The sequence below is a fragment of the Hyperolius riggenbachi genome, chromosome 4 (genome assembly GCF_040937935.1).
Source record: "Hyperolius riggenbachi isolate aHypRig1 chromosome 4, aHypRig1.pri, whole genome shotgun sequence".
In the NCBI taxonomy this organism is placed as follows: domain Eukaryota; kingdom Metazoa; phylum Chordata; class Amphibia; order Anura; family Hyperoliidae; genus Hyperolius; species Hyperolius riggenbachi.
The window spans coordinates 84,650,788-84,656,787 of record NC_090649.1 but is presented as its reverse complement, the minus strand read 5'-3'; positions in this window follow the sequence as shown (position 1 = coordinate 84,656,787).

Below are 6,000 nucleotides of genomic sequence, written 5' to 3'. Positions count from 1 at the left end.
ACAAGCTTCCCTCTCCCCAGCAATATCCTACCTAATAGGCAAGTGTCTCTGCATCCCAAGACCCTGTGTGTGTTTTTGTTGGGGGAATGTGCAGGGGGGGGGGGGGGGGGAACGCAGAGACACTGCAGAGAGCTGGGGGGAATGATGTGCAGCAGGGGCGGATGGGGCAAGACATGGGCGGGTGTGCGCTTGGCGTACACTGGCCAAAAGGGAGAGAGCAGTGTGGGTAAAGCCCATTTTTAAAAACGGGCCTTAGGCCTAGTACCAGAATAGAGCCACATTGATTGAGATAGGATTTATTACAGCAGACACTGCACTTATGATTATATTGAAATTCTTGCAACACAGGGTCAGGACATAGACTACATAATAAGCAGAGAGCATTGGGTAAATGGAATTTGTTTTTATGGTTGACAATCCCAATTTAATGGAACTAGCAGAAGTGTATAAGAAGCCTATTAACCACAGTGTGCTAAAAAAAAAAAAAAAAGCTCTGTGGTGCCCCCCTCCTGTGGCTCTCTCCTCAGGCATCCACTCACATGTTCACAAGTAGAAATGGCCCCGAACGGTTTGCCCGCGAACGGTTCCAGGCGAACTTTGGGTGGTTCGCGGTCGCCAGCGAAGGCGAACTTTTGCAGAAGTTCGATTCACCCCATAATGCTCCATTGAGCACAACTTTGACCCTCTACATCACAGTCAGCAGGCACATTGTCGCCAATCAGACTACTCACTGCTGGAGCCCCCCCCCTTATGAAAGGCAAGGTTCTCCTGGCGTTTTACTCACTCGTCTGCCTACAGTGATTAGTTAAGGGACAGCTGCTGACAGACTTTGCTAGGGAAATCTTAGTTTGGCTCTTGTAGGCTTGTTAGCTTACTCCTGGCTGATTGTTATTCCTTTTATTGCACCCTCACTCCCTCCTCCTCCTCCTCCGGAGGGTATTGTCTTCCAGGGAATTGTAGGATTTCAAAAGCCAGCTTGCATACCTTGGCCGGGAATTGAACCCAGGTCTTAGTGCTTGGTAGGCAACTCTCTTCACCACCACCAACACTACCTGCTGAAGCCAGCCTAGCATGTACCATTATGATATATCCAAGAGAAAAATGAGCTTGCTTAGTGATTTGTAGGATTTTAAAAGCCAACTCACATGCATAGGCCAGGAATTGAACCCAGGCCTACCGCGTGGTAGGCTGCTATCCACACCATTATACCACCAACACTACATGCTGAAACTTCTTGGAGCAGACTTACTTACCGTATTTTTCACCGTATAAGTCGCACTTTTTCTCCCCCAAAAATGGGGAGAAAAAGTCCCTGCATCTTACACGGCAAAGGCAGGGAATCCCCGACTTCCACGCACCCGCCGATACGACCCGCCGACATCGGGGATTCCCTGCCTGTGTCCCCGCAGCGTCCCCCGTTTATGTCTCCAGGACCCCTGCAGTCAGCGGCAGCAGCTTACCTCCTCCATCTTGCCCGCGGCGATTGAAGACATTCGGCTTCCCCTAGTGCTGGCTTCTAATGACGCGTCATTGATGACGCGTCATTAGAAGCCGGCACTAGAGGAAGCCGCACGGGGGAAGCCGGTTGTCTTCAATCGCCGCGGGCAAGACGGAGGAGGTAAGCTGCTGCTGCCGCTGACTGCAGGGGACCCGGAGACATAAGCGGGGGGACCGGAGACATAAGCGAGGGGCAGGCCAGGCCAGCGGGGACACATGAGGACGCGGGGGGGGGGAGGGGGGGGGGCAAGAGGACACAGCAGGGCAACCACAGGGGACAGGAGGTGGACCACAGGGTACAGATGGGACAAGAGGACACAGGGGGGCAACCACAGGGGGGACCAGAGGACACAGGGGGGTGTGACCACAGGGTACAGGGGGACAAGAGGACACAGGGGGACCACAGAGTACGGGGGGGGGGGACAAGAGGACACGGGGGCAATCACAGGGGGGACCAGAGGACACGGGGGTGACCACAGGGGGGCAGAGGACACAGGGGGGCAACCGCAGGGGACAGGAGGGGACCAGAGGACAACCACAGGGCACAGGGGGGGACCAGAGGACACGGGGGAAACCACAGGGCACAGGGGGGACCAGAGGACACAGGAGGGCAACCACAGGGTACAAGGGAGACCACAGGGGGTAACTACAGGGGGGGGGGACCAGAGGGCACAGGGGGGAGACCAGAGGACACGGGGGGACCAGTGGGCACAGGGGGGAGACCACAAGACACTTAGGGTAGACAGGGTGAGATAAGAGGGCACATGAGGTACACAGGAGGACACCATTTGGGGGAGGTCATGTATAAGACACTCCTGAAATATGGACGCACCAGGTTTAGTTTATATTTTTTTTTCCGTTTTTTGCCCTCTAAACCTGGGTGCGACTTATATTCCGGAGCGTCTTATACGGCGCGAAATACGGTACTTCCTCCCTCCAAAAGACACACTTCCATCCCCATAAAATCATTCAACAGCAACTGCGTGCACAGTCTTTGTGGTACACAGTCTCTGTGGCACAATTGGTTAGCGTGTTTGGCTGTTAACTGAAAGGTTGGAGTTTCAAGCCCACCCAGGCATGGCATTGCCTTTTGTGTTCAACAGTTGCCCAAGGAGAAACCCAGATAGCCATGTAGATTCATCTCTCTCTGGCTCTTTAGTAAGGATGGTCACCACTTTCCGCAAAACGGAAAATTGAATACTTACCTGCCGGTAATTTTCCTTTCCAGATGTGTCCATGGCAGCACAATAGGGTTTTGCCCCGCCCCCTAACCCCCATAGGACCTTTTAACTATAAATCACTCCCTATTACTCCGTTCCCTAGTCTTTAACTCGGCATTACCGAATCTAGAGTGGGAGCGTTGTGCTGCCATGGACACATCTGGAAAGGAAAATTACCGGCAGGTAAGTATTCAATTTTCCGTTTTCCATATGTGTCAATGGCAGCACAATAGGGAGTTAACAAGCCAAGAACACAAGGGAGGGATGAGGTGTAATGCTGAACAATTTATTCATATACACTCAATAATGAACACTCAATACATTCTGACCAAATTGTCTAGTTGAGTTGACTGCAGGATCAACCCTGTAATGTTTCATGAAGGTATTTACAGACGACCAGCTGGCCGCCTGACATACCTTTTCGGCTGAAACCTTGGTGAATGCAGCCCAAGATGCCGCCACACTCCTAGTGGAGTGTGCCGAAATCTGCTGCGGAGGAGTTATCTTGTTGGATTTATAAGCATTTTGAATAACACACACAATCCAATTTGCAATAGTTCTTGAGGATGCCGGTTGACCTTTTCTATACCCTGTGGGTATAACAAACAGTCTTTCAGTCTGTCTGATATCTTTAGTTTGTAGAACATAATTTTTCAACACTTCCCCTATATCCAGCAGGTGGGGAGTAGAATCTTGATCTCCCATAAGGGTTGGTAATGTCCATTCTGGATTAAAGTGGAAGAGGGAAGACACTTTGGGTATGAAGTGTTGGATTGGCCTCAGCACTATTCTGTCCGGGAAAAAAGTTAAGAATGGTTCTTGCCATCCTAGTGCTTGAATTTCACAGACTCTTCTTGCTGATGACATTGCAATCAAAAATACAGCTTTGTGTGTCAATTGTACTAGTGTGCAGTTCTCGTTTGGTGAGTACGGTGACTTTGAAAGATTGTCCAACACTAATAGTAAATCCCATTTAGGAAATACCGTTTTCTTTGGTGGTCTTTGTTTCATGACTCCTCTAATAAATTGAACTACTAATGGGTGTACTGCCCATCTTTTGTCTGTGAGATCTGAGATTGCCGATATTTGTACCTTTAGTGAGTGGAATCCCAGGCCTTTATCCATTCCCGTCTGTAAGAACTGAAGTAATTGCGTGATCTCTGGCATTAAGGGGTCAAACTTATTTTGATTAGTGAATTCCACAAATCTTGCCCAGATTCTATGGTAGGTGTTATTTGTTGATGGTTTTCTCGCTTTTAGGATAGTATTTATGACTTCGTCTGAGAATCCTAATGCTTCCAATTTCCGCCTCTCAATTTCCAGGCCGCTAGCTTTAAGGAGGATGGGTTGGGATGGTAAATCGGGCCCTGCGCTAATAACTCCGGGAGAACTGGAAGCATTATGGGTTGTTGCAGTTTCATCTGCCATAACAATAGAAACCACGGTCTCCTCGGCCAATAGGGGATCACCGCTATAAGGATGACTTTTTCTCTGCTGAGCCTCATTAGTAAGTTCTGTATCAGTGGGATAGGTGGAAACACATAAGCTATGTTGAAGTTCCATTCTGCTATCAATGCATCTGTTGCTAGGGCTGCTGGTGTGAATTTCCTCGACATAAATTGGTTGCAACGGGTATTGAGCGCAGTTGCCATCAGATCCAGCTGGGGGTGACCCAATTGGAGACATATTTGTTGGAAAACTTCGTTGTTCAAACACCACTCGTTGTTGTCCAGGTCGCGTCTGCTCAAGAAGTCCGCTTCCACATTCTCCTGTCCTGGAACAAACTGCTGTCAGAGTGTTGACTGTTCTCTCTGCCCACTCGAAGATAGGTTCCACTTCCTGCATCAACCTTTTGGATCTTGTTCCCCCTTGACGCTTGATATAGGCTACAGCTGTAACGTTCTCTATGCGTAAAACAACATTCTGTCCCTGCAGTAGGTTGTTGAAGCTGAATAGAGCCAACTTGGCTGCCCTTATCTCTAAAATATTTGACGGGACGTTCTTCTGGAGGGAACTCCACTTTCCTTGAACAGATTTTGACTGCATTAATGCTCCCCACCCTCTTTGGCTGGCATCTGTGGTAACTATGGTCTGATCGATAGTTTGGATGGGTAGAGGGTTGTTGAGATTTGACTTCCTCGTCCACCACAAGACACTGTTCCTCATTCGCGTTGTTATTATATTTTGATCCATCCGTCTGGTGGTCCATTGGGTCAGGAATCCAATCTGCCATATACGAGAATGCCACTGTGCCCATTTCAACATTGGTATTGTTGCTGTTAGGGTTCCCAGAAAGCTGAGGCATTGCCTCGCAGTTAATGATGTGGCCCCCATCATATTCCTCGATAGCTCCTGTATCCTGGACTGTTTGTCTATCGGTAATCCTATTCTGTTGTGCTCCGTGTGAAATTCTGCTCCCAAGAATATACATTTTCTGGATGGTGTTAGTTGACTCTTGGCCATGTTTATCCTCCATCCAAATCTCTGCAGTTCCGTTAGTAATATCTGTCTGTGTGCTAATATGATTTCTTCTTGTTGATGTAACAATATCAGGTCGTCCAAGTAATGGTAAAGTCTGAGTTCCTTTAATCTTAGACGTTCTATCACTGCAACCAGTACCTTTGTAAAGGTGCGAGGAGCTGTACAGATCCCGAAGGGTAGAACTCGGAATTGAAGGTGTGTGTCCCCTCCTGCCACTCCATGGCCTCTCTAATTGAGTTGATGTATGGCTGTACAAGACCAAAACTGAATCCTACTTCCGGATTTTCCACTTCTGTGTCAGATGACTGATGGGCCAGGTAGTTCTGACATCTGTAGTATCGACTGTTTTGGAATATTAGCTATATATGCATCCATCGACTCTTGCACGGCCTCTTTTATCATTAATGAAATATCCTTGGTAGGTTCCGGTTCCTTTGGCATGCTACTGAAACAGTCCTGACACACCAATTTCCCTGGAATTACATTATTGCCGCAGGCCCAGCATCTTTTACTAGAGCTGCGAGCTCGTTCCTGGTAGCGAGGCGATCTGCTGCGATCACGTCTTCTGGATCTGGACCGATCCCTGGAGCGTGATCTATGTCTTGAGGGTGAGTGTCTTCTATAATAATAGTAGTGCTCTCCTGTCCATGGCCTTTCTCTAGGCTCTTGTGACCATCCTCTGTCCTGCTCACGTGATCTGAAAGACAGATGTCAATCAGATTAGCTCTTTTCGCTAAGCAAGATAAAAACTTACCCTAAGGCTACATACTCCTAACAACTTGAACATGATCCTCTAGAGGAA